The following is a 17,172-nucleotide window of genomic DNA, read 5'->3' as shown; positions in this document are numbered from 1 at the left end:
TCTACAGCAATGCCCTAGCACTTTTCTAGCACCTGCTTTTTTACCTGCAAAGGAATCTGTTCTGTCCTGCTAGAGATAAACGTACAGTTTCAGACCAATAATAAAGTGTGCACTGATCTGTTTCAGCAGTACCGTTCAGCTGGTAGCAGCATGTGTAAATGACACGTGGCAGAGGTCCATCGGTTAATAGAGGATCGGATATAACAAGTTCTGCTGTACTTTTATTAGACCAACTCATGCAGAAGCAGGGGCAGTAAATACGACCTACAGTAGATGGACATATCCTGTGCTAAAGAATATTTGCCTTGGCTCATCCAAATTGGATCGTGTTTCTATAGATGGATGTAAATCTCTTGGTGTGGTGTGGATACACAGACGGGCAGAAAGCTCCTGTAGTCAGTGACATTCACTCAGCCTGTGGGACACGCACAATGTCTGCACTGTATGTGAACAAAAATAACTGACACAGTTACAATGCAGCCCAGCTCACAGGAGGTATGGCCCCAAGCAGGCGGCTGCTAACTGGAATTGTGTCAGTACCACACATCCCCTCACAGCTACAACTGGATAAGCTGTCCTCCTGTACCAGGAACGCTCAACCCCTACAGGGGTAAGAAAAGGGAACTGCTTGCTACAGTAGCACCCTTTTCAGTTCAATCTTCAATCTTTTCAGTTCACAACAACACTGTTCCTTTTTACAAGTAAGATACTCAGTACAGATAGTTCAGTAAACAGCCAGCACATTGTTATTTTCACATGCTACTAAATGAATTCTCAAGAGCTCCAGGGCAGAACTAGTTCAACAAATTTCAAAAGTTTTCACTGAAGGCCCGTTTCCTTTGAATTTAGGAGCTGGCAGGAACTGGGGGCCAAGCTGAGAATCATAAACGGAATGACCACCTGGAGCCAGACTGGACCCCAAGTCTCTGCAGGTGAAGCCATTAAAGGGTAGAGAATTAGCCTGCTGCGCCAGAGACCCAGCCCTGCTGCTTTCAAATATAAAATATGCACATACTGTATACTGGATATAGCGAGTGAGTGGCAAGCCTGGTCTCAGATACATTACCACCTTGATCAAGATACTCAACATCTCACTTCAGCCTGGAATCACAGGCCCATTGAGCAGGACTGGTGTCTCCTCAGAGAGGGGTAAGGACGTGCTCATTGAGCAGGACTGGTGTCTCCTCAGAGAGGGGTAAGGACGTGCTCATTGAGCAGGACTGGTGTCTCCTCAGAGAGGGGTAAGGACGTGCTCATTGAGCTGGACTGGTGTCTCCTCAGAGAGGGGTAAGGACATGCTCATTGAGCAGGACTGGTGTCTCCTCAGAGAGGGGTAAGGACATGCTCATTGAGCAGGACTGGTGTCTCCTCAGAGAGGGGTAAGGACATGCTCATTGAGCAGGACCAGTGTCTCCTCAGAGAGGGGTAAGGACATGCTCATTGAGCTGGACTGGTGTCTCCTCAGAGAGGGGTAAGGACATGCTCATTGAGCAGGACCAGTGTCTCCTCAGAGAGGGGTAAGGACATGCTCATTGAGCTGGACTGGTGTCTCCTCAGAGAGGGGTAAGGACATGCTCATTGAGCAGGACTGGTGTCTCCTCAGAGAGGGGTAAGGATGTGCTCATTGAGCTGGACTGGTGTCTCCTCAGAGAGGGGTAAGGACATGCTCATTGAGCAGGCCTGGTGTCTCCTCAGATATGCATCACAGAGAGGGGTAAGTAGTTCAGTAGTAAAGTAGTGGTCCTTAGTAGGTATAATTAGATAGGAAACAATGTACAGTAAGAGGGGCAGGGGCATCATGTCATAATGCTATGCAGTTTAAAGATGCCATGCCCTGTTCAATTCCACACTATCATAGTGCTACTGTTCTTACACCATGTAGTCCATTTTATTTCCTAAAGGCAGTTTCAGCTGATTGCCTAAATAGTCCATGGGCCAGACCAGAAATGTTCAGGATGGCTGCAACCCCTGAAGCTACACAATTTGAACTTCTAAAAGAGTTATTTACCATGTTTATAAACATCATGATACTACCTATCCTGATTTTAGGTTTTTTAAATTGCATTTATGGTCAGATAGTGTAGTTGGTTGGCAAGTAAAGACAATAAAAGCAGGATGCTGGAGTCAAGCTCTGGCTTTAAACACAAAATGTGTACTTTTATTAATAAAGCTGTTAATAATGATACATTAATTTAAACAATCTGGTCCTTAAGGCAATATCAAGATCCAAATAAATAAAGGAGTCACACTCTATGACACGGTTGTTATCCTCCAGTTCCAAACCAACACTGAATTGTGAATCTTCTTTTAATACAAGTGTGTGTGCAGGACTTCTCTCCAATTAAATTGGAAACAATAGTTAAGCAGATGAGAACCACTGCCTGTTCCCTTGACCCAATTCCTACTTACACTCTTAAACAATATTTTTTATACTGTTAGCAACCACATTTTAAAAATTGTAAATAAAACTCACTTTCGTCGAGTACAGCTCCACTAAGGTAGCTTTGGTAAAACCAGTACTTAAAAAACATAACCTCGGGGAACTCCAGAGTGGCGCATCCAGTAAAAGCGCTCTGCGTGGAGTGCAGGATGTGCCATAAAGCCTTGAGATCGTTGCTTCGAGTCCAGGCTATTCCACTGCCGACCGTGGATGGGAGTTCCCAGGGGGCGGCGCACAATTGGCCGAGTGCCGCCTGGGTGGGGAGGGCTTATGTCGGCCGGGGTGTCCTCGTCTCACCGCACACCAGCGACCCCTGTAGACTGGCCGGGCCTGCCTGTAAGTTGCCCAGAGCTGCGTGGTCCTCCGACGCTGTAGCTCTGAGGTGGCTGCATGGCGGGCCTGCAGAGTGAAAAGAAGCGGATGGCTGATGGCACACGCTTCGGAGGATGCATGCGTCCATCTTCGTCTCCTGAGTCAGTGCAGGGGTGGCAGCAGTGAGTCGAATTATAATAAAAAATAAGTGGGCTTTCCAAATTGGGGAGAAAATGAGAAAAAAAATGGAGATTTAAATTTAAATGGAGATTTAAATTTATATTTAAAAAAAACAAACAAAAAAAACACATAACCTGGATCCTCAAGTCCTTACTAACTATTAACCAATTTCTAATCTACCTTTTTTAGACAATTTTAGAAAGGATAGTTGCAACCCAACTAGATAAATATATCACTCTAAACTGAGTCATGGAGAAATTCCAGTCTGGATTCTGTAGGGCTCATAGCACTGAAACAGCCCTTGTAAGAGCTGTTAACGACCTGCTCTTCAGCTCTGAAACAGCCCTTGTAAGAGTTGTTAACGAACTGCTCTTCAGCTCGGACTTGGGCTCTCCTTCAGTATTAGTTCTCTTAGATCTAAGTGCCGCATTCAACACTGTAGACCACTCCACTCTACTTAACTGCCTTGAACACACTGTGGGACTGTCACAGTTCTTTCATGGTTTAAGTCCTATCTTGCAGACAGATTCCAGTTTGTCTCTTATGAGGAGGACATATCTGAAAGGTCTGCTTTCCTATATGGGGTCCCACAGGGCTCTGTCTTGGGTGCACTGTTGTTCTCATTATATATGCTTCCTCTGGGTGACGTTATCCGTAGACATGGGGTAAATTACCATTGTATGCGGACGACACACAGCTTTATTTGTCCGTAAAACCAGGATATATTTGTGCTGGCGGGCTGCTTATGGCTTGTCTAGCAGATATTAAGTGCTGGAAGACTGTCACAAAGACGGCCAGAGTGGGTGGCGTCAGACCAGATGCAGGAAGTAACAAACAGACAGAGATTTGGGTTTTGGTTAAGCTGAGCGCGTGATTGCGCTCAGCATTTAATACAGAAAATAAAAAGGTTTGCAACAAAACACAGGACACAGCACTATATGCCAAAATAAAAGGACAAACAAAACGAACTAAACAGTGCACAGACAGACAAACACGGTGAGTGAAAACACTATTTACTTTATATTTACGTTCTTCCGTTCTTATTATTTAGTTTCTCCTTCTCCACACTCGTTCTCCACTCACCGAACACCTAACCACGAGTGACTAAAAATGTGCCTATTTATACTGTTGTGCTGGGATTCAATTACTAATTAATTATTCACTTGAATCCCAGCACGTGAATTAATTCTGTGCAACCCCGTGCTCACATATTACATTTAACCAGCACGTGAAGTGATTTGTGCCCTTCTCGTGCCTAAATACAAATCTACACTTTTTAAATACACGTGAAACACAGACCCGTTTATATCCCATGTACCAATGACTATACACCAACATTAACACACGCACGCAACATACAACACATAACACACAATTGCACACAGGGGCGGGGCACATTGCCACAATGACTCACAATGTTCTGTTACTGAACTCAGAAAAACAGAGGTTATGCTAGTGGGTTCCTGTCACAAAGACGGCTGCAGTGGGTGACGTCAGACCAGAAACAGGAAGTAACACACAGAGACTTGGGGTTTTGATGAAGCTGAGTGCGTGATCGCGCTCAGCATTTAATAATTAAACAGAACAGAAAATAAAAGGTTTGAACACAAAAACAGGACACGGCACTTGCGGCCAAAATAAACAGGTAAACAAAACGAACAGACAAAAAACAAATCAATCATGTGGTATTACAAGAGTCTGAGCTTAGTAACGTCTCTGCAGGTCTTAGATCAGAATTCAAAACAAATCAATCATGTGGTATTACAAGAGTCTGAGCTTAGTAACGTCTCTTCAGGTCTTAGATCAGATATAAAAAAACTTAGCTGTTGTTTTTGCCCCCGCTCTGTCATTGGAGAAACATATTAGAGAAGTTACTAAAGTTTCCTACTATCATTTACGAAATATTGCAAAAATTAGCCACATAATTTCCATATGTGATGCACAGTCACCAGCCCTTTCTGGTAGAACCTGCTCCTCTTCTATGACAGCGCTATCGGTTGAACTATATGACATCACTGACAGGAACTTTGCATCTTTTATTTTCTCTTGAAGCTGCCTTCTTTCTACCTCAGCAATGTAGTGCATAAATACTCCTGCTTGTTTTTCATTCCTGTAAGTACTTCCTAGATTTAGCCCATTCTGTTCATCAACCCTATATTATTTATTTATTTATTTATTTATTTATTTAGTCGTCGCCAATGGCTTTTAGCCCGGTTTTTGCCCCAATTTGGAATGCCCAATTATTATTTTTTTATCCCGGTTCACCGCTGTAACCCACCCCCCCGGCAACTGCGGATCCACAGTGAAGCCACCTATAGTGCCGGAGGACAACACAGATCTGGCAGCTGCACTGCAGACCCGCAGGCGCCCTATCAGCCACAGGGGTTGCTGGTGCACCGTGCACCGTGAATTGCCCTGCCGACCTAAGCCTTCCCTACCCGGGCGACACTCGGACAATTGTGCGCTGCCCCCTAGGAACCCCCGGTCGGCAGTGGCATAGCCTGGATTCGAACATGCAATCTCCAGGCTATAGGGTGCATCCTGCACTCCATGCGGAGCACCTTTACTGGATGCGCCACTCGGGAGCCACAACCTTATATTATTAAAAATAATTTAAATAATTTAAAAAAAAAATGCTATTTTTTCTATTGTCACACTTTCTGACTGAGGATTTGCTAAGCATTAACTTACTATGTTTTTTCAAGCTTTAAAACAAGTGAGTTCAAGATCAAATTGATTCCAGTAAATAGTAAACTCACCAAAATTCATCGTTAAGGATAAGAGTTTGTCACTGTGATTTTTAGTACATTTCCCGTTGCAGAAAAAAAAACAAGAATTCACGATAATGTCACAGAAAGGTCACCAAATAATGTAGGTTTAGCTTCATCAACAAACACAAGAGCTTTTAAACAGTACACAAAAACCAATAATATAAAGACTACTGCTTTTGACTGCTGGCAAGTTTAAATGTTAATTTAGAGTACAAAACTTAGGTAAAGGTCCTTTCACACCAACGTAACATTATTATTATTATTATTATTATTATTATTATTATTATTATTATTATTGTTATTATTATTATTATTAGAATACTGTACAATGCAGGCTTTCACACCATGCAGCGAAACAGAAATAAACTGTGTTCCTGTTTCTCTGTGCGCGTCCGGCATAAATCTACATCTATATACAAAATCAGCATATGAAATTGTTTTTATTACAGTGTTCAAAATGAAACGGTATACCAGGGGTTTCGCTGTCGCTCGTCACTCTCGTAATTTGCGAATGTTTTTTGAAAGTGACGACAAAAAAAAATGTGGAATCGTCACTAGTGACGATCGTTTCTGTTTGTACTATAAAAAAAATCCCTTTTGTTAAAGTCACACACAACGTCTCGTTCTTCAAAAGAAGGGATCGCTAAACCATCAGCGCCTCAGCCTCTCGATTCATTGACTCTGCAACGTTCTCATCCCGTGGTAGGCGACGTAAATGCAGTCAGCCATTCAGCGCCTCAGTTTAATGTCGCGTGTCAGTTACCATGGTAACCCAGACCGCTTTATGAGGCTGTGCTCGGTGCTGCTGGAGCTTTCAGCCTCGCTTTATTCTTTGCAACCTGACAGCTTCTGCTGCTGCGATTTCACGACTACAGAGAGTTCTGCTCAAACCTTTGCATCTGCAGTGTTAGCGCCATTGCGCCAATGCCCCGCTGAAATAAAAAATATCCCGCTGAAATTCTCTTAACGCACTCGTGTGTCCCCCTTCCCTGACCAGACACAATCAATACCAATACGCAGTAAATGAATGTATGTTGTATTACCATGTTTCTTTACACTTGCGTTTTCATAATTAAACTCCCGTGTTTTATTCTCCAGTCAGTAGAATGCGCTCGCACCCTCCCTGGTTACAGTCAGTTTCACAGTAAAGCTTGGACGACAACATCGGGCTTGTTGACAACATAGCCCGGCGCATATATAACCTCAGTCGTATCCCTGTTACACAAGCAAGAAAACAAGCAGCAAAGTTTCAGCCTTATTGCAAAACTCTGTTTCCATGGGTTGTATATAATATTCTAACACTGTTTTTTTTTTCTTTTTATTGTAAAAAGACATACATGGTATAAGTAATTCATAATGCATTCTGTGTGTGTAGCTTTTCAGGGCAAAAAAATCTGGTTCTTGAGTTTTAATGTTCTAAAACTTTACAGCTGTAAATTACCAATTTATTTAAACTGTAGAGCATTATTAAAATGGTTTAATTAAATAATTGTTTTGGTCAATACAGTGATTTAAGGTATAACATAAAAAAACAGGATTCATAACACCCTTGAAGACTTGAGCTGTGCGCCAGTAGTGACTACTGAATATCTGGAGTGACTAATGTTTTTAGAAAGTATTAGTCACTAGTGACTACAAAAATTTAGAACCCAGGGGAAACCTGGTATACTGTATATTTTTTCTTCAATAATTAGAATGAGACATTTAACCTGGTTGTTTCTGAGTAGCCTACAGAGCACTGCCCCTTTAAACATAAAAACAAACAAAAAACAGGAGTACAAAGGTGAAATCACACAGACAGCAACGTGTCCAAGAAACAGGGCAGCACAAAGATCACAAAAAGACCAGAAACAGATCAACCTCTCGTTTTATCTACAGTTTGCAGGAAATAAAAAAAGATTTGTATTTTCAGTGCATGACATACTGCATTTTCAAGGAAATATAGGCAGTTCCTAACCAGATGTGTTTTTACATTCATTTCCAAGATTTCACAGACTTTTGTTTAAATTCTCGATTTTCATGACCTCTGTGACAAAATTGTGGTTGCATATAGTTATGGAACGGCATAACAGTCTTGCGTTTTGATTGGTCTATGTCTGTCACATGGATATGTCGTCACATGAGCGAGAAAGCTTGCAGGCATTTTTAACATTGTGATCAGAGAGAGAGAGAGATCTGCTTTTCACAGACTTTTAAGTAAAATATAATGTGGTATTTTGCTGTACTAATGTAACAAACTATGGGTGATTACTTTATATGAAGTATCATGTTATGCACAAATGTAAGAATTGGCTTTCTGTGGTGGTGTACTTTTTTCTTTCATAATATGTTAAGTAAAAACTTTATTCTGTGATATGTAAATATATACATATGCATTTAAATATTCTGTATAAACTAGGCGACGCTACATGGTATTGTTTTGTCACATCCCACATAACTGCTTCACATCAGCTGTGACAGAAGAGACACTTCAGTGAAAAGCAGGATTTTTTTTTTTTTAAGGACATATAAGGAACAAAATGATACCAAAAAACTTTAGTGTGACGGGGGGTGCAGCCAACTCAAAAACAAGGGCTTTCTGAGTCTGGGCTCATGGACTAAAATGTGTTCTTTGTTATTCAGTTCTGAAATAATTATATACTCAAATATGTAGCCAAGTGAAAAGTGTTTCAAATTTTGCTTAAACAAAAATATCCAGACCAAATATAGGTGCTAGTCTTAGTGTACAGGGCAGGCCAATGTATCACATCTTTCAATGAAATACTGCACACACACACACAGTCCAATGCTGCACACACACAGTCCAATGCTACACACACACACAGTCCAATGCTGCACACACACAGTCCAATGCTACACACACACACAGTCCAATGCTGCACACACACAGTCCAATGCTGCACACACACAGTCCAATGCTGCACACACACAGTCCAATGCTGCACACACACAGTCCAATGCTGCACACACACAGTCCTGTACACACACACACAGTCCAATACTGCACACACACAGTCCAATGCTGCACACACACAGTCCAATGCTGCACACACACAGTCCAATGCTGCACACACACAGTCCTGTACACACACACAGTCCAATGCTGCACACACACAGTCCAATGCTACACACACACAGTCCAATGCTGCACACACACACAGTCCAATGCTGCACACACACAGTCCTGTACACAGATGCATGTTTGTACACAATGTTTAACGGCTGGTTTCACTAATCTTGGACAATGCAATGTTAACTCAAAGGTAACCCCAGATCAGAGCTGTGGATCTTGCCGTATATGTTTACAGTTTTTCCCAATTGGAACTTGAAACGCAATCACCGAAACCTGAAACTCATATACCAAATCCCTAAACCAAGTCTGCAAAATTGCAAGCACAATTCCTGCTTTACACTCAGTTTCCAATTCTATATCACACTTTTTGCAAAACACTACACACAGTTCTCTACATTAGGCACAACATTCAAAATTAAAATCTCTGTAGTCCCTTTGGAAAGCAACGCCAATCACAATGCCAAGCTCTATACACCAATTGGCAACACCCACTCCTCACAGGTGTAAACACTAGTTGCTGAATTGTTCACTTAGAAATCAGAGCTTTAGCACTAGAAAAGGCCACAGATGAGCTCTCCTGTTTTGGAGGAAAATGGAAGTCAATGGTGAAGCAAGAGCTAGAGGTCAAGGAGTGAGAGTAAGAGAAGGAAGAGGAGGACGAGGACGAGGAAGGACAGTTGTCTCAGATGAGATCAGGGCCACATTGGTTGACCATGTGCTCAACCATGGATTGAGTATGAGGGAGGCTGGGCAGAGGGTTCAGCCCAACCTGAGCCGCTACACGGTTGCATCTATCATCCGTACATTCAGAAATGAGAACCGGTAAGTTACCTACCATCTACACTATGCTCTTTATGTATGATAAATGTAGTATACTGCAGTCCGACATATTAGTAGGCCTATGTTACTCAGTGATTGTTGGCCAATGTTACAGTAATGTCATTTCATATTGAAAGAAAATAGATTATTTTAGCTTACTGTAACCAATCATATCATATTTGTGGATCTTCTGCAGAACTGAGAGACGGCCAGGCCATGGTGGAAGACACCGGCTGTTCACACCAGAACAGGAGACCGCTATTGTGAACATGGTGGTGGCAAACAATACCATTAGACTACGAGAAATCCAGAACCACATAATTGCAGACAACACAATATTCAATAACATTCACCAGGTGGGCTTGTCTACATTGGACCGTGTATTACAGCGCAACCGAATCCGGATGAAACAGGTCTACAGGGTGCCATTTGAGCGAAACTCAGAGAGGGTTAAAGAACAGCGCTATGAATATGTGCAAGTAAGTACTATTCTGTGAATTTACTATCACATCAGCACTGTATATACACATTACAGTACTGTAATCCAGTGTATTGTGCCTCACCATATTGACTGCTCTAGGTCTATTTCACATATTGTCTTGTTGTCTGTTTCAGAGAGTCTTGGAGCTGGATGCCACTGCAATTCAGCACGTTTATATTTACATTGATGAGGCTGGCTTCAACCTAGCCAAAAGAAGGGGACGGGGACGGAACATTATTGGCCACCGTGCCATTGTGAATGTCCCTGGACAGTGTGGAGGGAATATCACCATGTGCGCAGCCGTCATACCCAGCAAGGCGTCCTCCATCACCATGCCAACCTTGGTCCCTACAACACCACCCTTCTCATCACATTCCTGGACACACTACATGGCATCCTCATTCCAGCCTAGCAGAGGGGTGGACCAGAGCAGCCCAGGTATGTTGTCATCTGGGACAACGTGAGTTTCCACCGGGCTGCTCTGGTCCGCAACTGGTTCATCGACCACCCACAATTTATTGTTCTATACCTCCCACCATATTCCCCATTCCTAAACCCAATTGAAGAGTTTTTTTCGGCATGGCGATGGAAGATGTATGACCGCCATCCCCTCCCATGCATGCCTCTTCTCCAGGCAATGGAGGATGCATGTGGTGAAGTTGATGTGGGGGCTTTCGGCGGCTGGATCCGTCACTCCAGAAGATTCAAAATAGGAGGCGGGATGCAGCCTAATTTCTTTTGTCTTACATTTTGCATGTGTTTTTGTCTTTTTGTGTTTAGAGTTTTGAAAGAATGAGCCACTTTCATTTTTTATTTTTGTACAGAAAACCCTTTATCTTACTGAATGTTTTTCCTGGTTTTCTCCTGTTGGGTATGGAAAGTGTTACATACAAAACACAAGTGTTCAAAAATACTGCATTTTGGAAATAAATGACAATGTTTTTGTTACTGTATTGCATTTGTGTGTGTTTATTTATATATATTTAAGTAGGTATACATTACTGTGACAATTTTTTACAACCGGCTACAGTGTAACACTGAAAATGCAAAAGGCATAAACCTACTGATGGGATATTCATAGTAGTGTTTTGCGTTGAGCACATCAGTGTGTTGTGTGTTTAGAGTTTTGGGAAAATGAGCCAAAGATTCAGCAAACGTGTGTAAATAATTGGGAAAAACTGTAAATGGGTTTATAGAATGGGTTGTGAGATCTGTGTCCTGATTGGCTGATAGGCATTCAAAGCCACTGAATTATTACAGTACAAAATCCACAAGACAAAACCGCTTGCAGTCCAATTAGAAAAACAAGATCTTCTTTCCAGCATCAAACCTGAACCCTTCAAACATCCAGCATCAAACCTGAACCCTTCAAATATCCAGCATCAAACCTGAACCCTTCAAATATCCAGCATCAAACCTGAACCCTTCAAATATCCAGCATCAAACCTGAACCCTTCAAATTTCCAGCATCAAACCTGAACCCTTCAAATATCCAGCATCAAACCTGAACACTTTTAATATCCAGCATCAAACCTGAACACTTTTCAAATATCCAACAGCAAACCTGAACACTTTTCAAATATCCTGCAGCAACCAAAACAGAAGGAACTCTATTCCACCCCATAGTGTATTAGTGTAGGGTTTAAAAAGGTCAAGATCCTCCAACACATTTAAAGGGGTAACATTTCCTAAAACCAGCACTTAAAAGGGAAACAGCAAACATACTTTTAAACTATAGAGAACGGAATTCTGCAGGCCTGGCCAGGCTAACAGTGGCATGCTTCTACAGTCCACTCAATGAATACTCATAGTGTGAGACTGGTGTCACAACACGTGTCGCTTGTAAAAGGTAAGTGAAATTCAAGGTGAATACAATGCAGTCAGCACCTTCCTTAATGCTGTACAGTGTGCTGCCACGTTCCAGTGTGTTTGCGCTATACATTTACTGCACATAGATTCTCAATATTTACACATGCATTGTACTGTATAACTAGACCAGGTATTGATCTGCTGTTACACAAAAGGCTACTGGCAGACAGCGGGAGGTCTAGCAAGGTCTCATTTTAATTAACCGGAAAAATCATTCACAAAAATCCTTTAACTTCATCAGCACAAATAACTGCATACAAAGACAGCCCCACTGTAACTATACCTGGAAAACAGTTGAGCAGTCTTTATGGAAATAACAATACAACAATGATATAAGGGCACACCCAGGACTGGACATGGTAGCTTAACTGGTGATTAGGGTTATTCTTCCTCGACCTCTTTACAAGTCTGCAGTGTTGAAAGAGCTAACTAATGCCTTCCCTTTTAAACAGCTCCTCTCTATGATTCTAGCACACGATTGTTGATGGAATGGGAAGGTGCTGTTATTTTAAACAGCCCCTCTCTATGATTCTAGCACACGATTGTTGATGGAATGGGAAGGTGCTGTTATTTTAAACACTGTGTAACTGGAGAGTGTACAGGGTACCACACACACTGTTGGGGGGGAGGTGAGAGGTGTGATAATGAGAGCAAAGGGGGGTGAGAGGTGTGATAATGAGAGCAGAGGGGGAGATGAGAGAGGTGTGATAATGAGAGCAGAGGGGGGTGAGAGGTGTGATAATGAGAGCAGAGGGGGGGTGAGAGGTGTGATAATGAGAGGAGAGTGGGGGATGAGAGAGGTGTGATAATGAGAGGAGAGGGGGATGCTCCTGTCTCTCCTGGTACAGAAGCAGTTCCACACAGCACTGTTACATTGTAAAGCCTGTGTGTGTTTCCTCTGCAGAGGGGGGGAGGTGAGAGGTGTGGTAATGAGAGCAAAGGGGGGTGAAAGGTGTGATAATGAGAGCAGAGGGTGGTTGCTCCTGTCTGTCCTGGTACAGAAGCAGTTCCAGACAGCACAGTTACATTGTAAAGCCTGTGTGTGTTTCCTCTGCAGAGAGGCCAGGCCCCAGCAAACAGACACAGTTAAGTTGCGATGTTATTTTAAACAGCCCGTCTCTACGCCTCCTCGCTGACTGTGTGTTAGCATCATTAGGCAGAACGCGAAACTAAAAGGCACAGTCACTGCCTGAACTTGGTTCCCATTCCAAATCTAATTGCTGGAAGGTTTTTTTTTTTTCGTTTTTTTTTTTTTTTTTTTTTTTGGTTAGCAGTCCAGTACCTATAAAAAAACAAAAACTGTTATATAATCAGTATTGCTACTGCAGGATAAGCAGGACACACAGGGTTCAACGTCCAATATTCATGGGTACATGTTTTATGGTGTAATCAGTATATTGTTATGCAGGATAAGCAGGACACACAGGGTTCAACGTGCAATATGCATGGGTATGTTTTATGGTCTCATTTCTTTAATATTTTAACAGGGGGGTGCAGAATGATTTTCTTGTCAATTTATCTTGTCTGCACTGCAAACGCCAGGAACAGTGTACAGTGATCACGATCCCATACGAAACGCCAGGAACAGTGTACAGTGATCACGATCCCATACGAAACGCCAGGAACAGTGTACAGTGATCACGATCCCATACGAAACGCCAGGAACAGTGTACAGTGATCACGATCCCATACGAAACGCCAGGAACAGTGTACAGTGATCACGATCCCTTAAGAAACGCCAGGAACAGTGTACAGTGAACACGATCCCTTACGAACATGTTCTAGAAAGATTCTAGAACGTTTTATACATTCTAAAGAAATGTAATAGAAATTATTTCAAAAATATTTTTCTGGAACATTTTCTTATGTGATGCCGCTGGCCCATTGTAACTGCAATGGTAAGCAATCACGCACAGCTGTGAAAATGCACCTTCGTCGCATACAACTAAGTGACAATACAGCCAGCCTATTTGAACTGCTGTGGCCAGTAATGTAAGACCAACTAGGCTAATACCGCCCCTGTACCTATGCTATAGTTGGAATGACTACAGTATACTAGCTAAACTAAAAGTTACATTGTTCAATGCTACAAAAGATAAATAAATAAAAACAAAGTTAACAAAAGTTCGAAAAGTAATAAAGCCTTCCTTGTTTCAGCTGCTGTGTCCCTGATGTAACTGCACAGCAGGTCCCTGCAGCGGTAGATTACTGTACTGTCACGGATTGTTCTGTACTCTGTCGTTGTTACAGTATACTCCACAACTCTTTAACAAGCCCATCATACATGTCTCATGTTTCTTACCTCGTCGTTATCCTATTTCGATGCTCCAGTCAATTTGCTCCACATTCGAGTGCTGCTTTAATTTGGGTGAAAATCTCAATCTGCAGCGACGATCACAGAAGCATGGTGACAGGGTGCTGATTCAAACACGACTGCGCAGCAGCAGTAGCGCGTTTGCTTTGTTGCTGCACTTAAAGGGATGGAAAAGGAAGGGCAGCGAGAGCCAATGACTTTGCCGACAGAAATGCAGTCGCCTAAGTAACTACGCTCCTTTGTGATAGTAAATATAAGATATTGTTTTATTTAACCCAGTAGACAACGTTTTTGAATTGATTAGTGTGTCTTCTGTGTTTCTGTAAGTACGCTATTGTGTGTTCATTGTTTAGCTGAATATAACATAAGATGTGAGGACATAACATGTCCCCAGTCTTCAATGTCATTACTGTAACATTGCCCACTAGTGAAAACATGCCTTAGGCCAGTGATTTCCAACCTTTTCATCTCCAGTACCAGTAACTATGTGCAATCTTAAACTGCTGTTGTAAAACTGAGACCTACCCCATTACAACCAGGTTTTGTTGTGTCTGTACTCACTTGTTTGTTGCCTCATTCTGCTGAGTGGTTAATCTATGCAGCTGATGACTGCAATGAACTCAGCATGTTTATATTTGTAATATTTTGCAAGTGTTGTGTGTGGAATTGGTGACAGTATGCTGCAGCTCCTATGCTCAGTGTTAGTGAAGTCCTGATCTGACAGCATGCTGCAGCTCCTATGCTTAGTGTTAGTGGAGTATTGATCTGACAGCATGCTGCAGCTCCTATGCTCAGTGTTAGTGAAGTCCTGATCTGACAGCATGCTGCAGCTCCCATGCTCAGTGTTAGTGAAGTCCTGATCTGACAGCATGCTGCAGCTCCTATGCTTAGTGTTAGTGGAGTCCTGATCTGACAGCATGCTGCAGCTCCCATGCTCAGTGTTAGTGGAGTCCTGATCTGACAGCATGCTGCAGCTCCCATGCTCAGTGTTAGTGGAGTCCTGATCTGACAGCATGCTGCAGCTCTTATGATTTAAATACCGTTTAGCAAATGGTGTTTTTTGTTTTGTTTTGTTTACTGCAATCAAGTAAGCTGCAGTACATTGTACACTTCCTAATTACAGTCCCTGTATTCTGTGAGTTCATTTTCACATTTTTTAAATGGTCAGTTTGAGAAATAAACTTTGTTTTCCCTGCAACAGCTGAACCTATTTAGTACAAAACTCCTGCTACATACTGTTACATTATGGTGATGGTGCTCTGAAATGACCGTGCCTGCTTCTTTGGCTGAAGAAATATTATCAGCTCATCATCTAACTGGGGAATCGTGTGCAATTAAATCAATCTTAAACTCCTGACAGTAAACAAAGTAACTAATTCTATTATATCATATTATATCAATTATATTATATTCTATTATATCAAGATGCAAGACTCAGCAGACGAAACAATCCATTCGTGTTGACTCAAAACTTTACAAATGTTGCATTTGTAACCATTTTGTCATGTCTCTGTGATGCAGGATCAGTGGTACAGATTGATACACTACGGTGCGATTGAGGGAGCATTGTGTTTTGAAGAATCATCTCGTCATAAAGAACTGTCGGTGCGTACCAGTGGCAAGCCTGTCACGTAACAGTAAAGGTACGCTTACCACAGGTTCAAAACCACTGCCTTAGGCAACACCATCATGTGACCATGAAAAGAGATTGCATCATTTCCAACATGGCAAACAAGTTCAAACATTTCTTTAAAAAAATCACTTAGTGTCTGAAAATCATTTGTTAGGTTTATTATGTGGAGGCCCGGAAGAAGGCCTAGGCAAGCTAAGACAGCAAATTTAGGAGGGGGGCAAAAAAACAAAAAATGAAAGCCAAGGCATCTGCATTATGTGCAAAGCACCGCTCCAGTGATGTTTAGCACTTCAGTAACTGACATCACACTGAAGAATCCTATCCTAACAGGCTATTTCACATATGGAGTGATTGATAGTGCACTGAGTTTACCAAAAGAACATAAGAGCATAAGAAAGTTTACAAACGAGAGGAGGCCATTCGGCCCATCTTGCTCGTTTGGTTGTTAGTAGCTTATTGATCCCAGAATCTCATCAAGCAGCTTCTTGAAGGATCCCAGGGTGTCAGCTTCAACAACATTACTGGGGAGTTGGTTCCAGACTCCCACAATTCTCTGTGTAAAAAAGTGCCTCCTATTTTCTGAATGCCCCTTTATCTAATCTCCACCTGTGACCCCTGGTCCTTGTTTCTTTTTCAGGTTGAAAAAGTCCCCTGGGTTGACATTGTCAAAACCTTTTCGTGATTTAAGGGTTTTAAAAAGAGTTGTTGGTTGTTTTTAAGTGTCAGATTCTACCTGAATGTTTCCTTTCATTGAGAACGTTATTAGTTTTTATAAAGCATGTCCCAAAAATGATCATTTCATGTGGAGTGCACTTAGGGGTAAAATAAATCACAATAACAGGATTTTAGATCTGAGATCCTTCACCCTGAACTTGTGGTGTCATGACAAATGTCGCCTCCTTGCCAAATTTCACCCCCCAATGTAGTCGTAAACAAGTAACATGACAATTAAGCTTTGTGATTAACAGGATAAAAACAGAAACACATTTTTTTATTGGTATTTAATCGTAATGTTTATACTTGTATTGCTTTTGTTATCATTTCTGGATGCTTAACATTAAATTGATCTGCCTGTGATTAAATACATAATCTTTACAGTAAATACAAAAATACATAAAATCTGGTTTCATTACCATACATCATAATACAGTGCCTTGCGAAAGTATTCGGCCCCCTTGAACTTTGTGACCTTTTGCCACATTTCAGGCTTCAAACATAAAGATATGAAACTGTAATTTTTTGTGAAGAATCAACAACAAGTGGGACACAATCATGAAGTG

At 41.8% G+C, this 17,172-nt stretch overlaps 1 protein-coding gene across 1 annotated transcript in view; it reads right to left on the bottom strand.

The window, feature by feature from the left end:
• Positions 1-14,380, bottom strand: part of LOC117412585 (monoacylglycerol lipase ABHD6) — a 29,244-nt gene extending 14,864 nt beyond the window's left edge. The window contains exon 1 of the mRNA XM_058988938.1: positions 14,248-14,380. The gene's annotated coding sequence lies outside the window, so the exon portion shown is untranslated. The remainder of the gene's footprint in view (positions 1-14,247) is intronic.
• Positions 14,381-17,172: the final 2,792 nt, after the last annotated feature.

Source organism: Acipenser ruthenus, chromosome 16 (assembly GCF_902713425.1).
Source record: "Acipenser ruthenus chromosome 16, fAciRut3.2 maternal haplotype, whole genome shotgun sequence".
NCBI lineage: Eukaryota > Metazoa > Chordata > Actinopteri > Acipenseriformes > Acipenseridae > Acipenser > Acipenser ruthenus.
The sequence above is the reverse complement of the archived record's forward strand: the minus strand, read 5'-3'. Positions and strand labels throughout refer to the sequence as shown.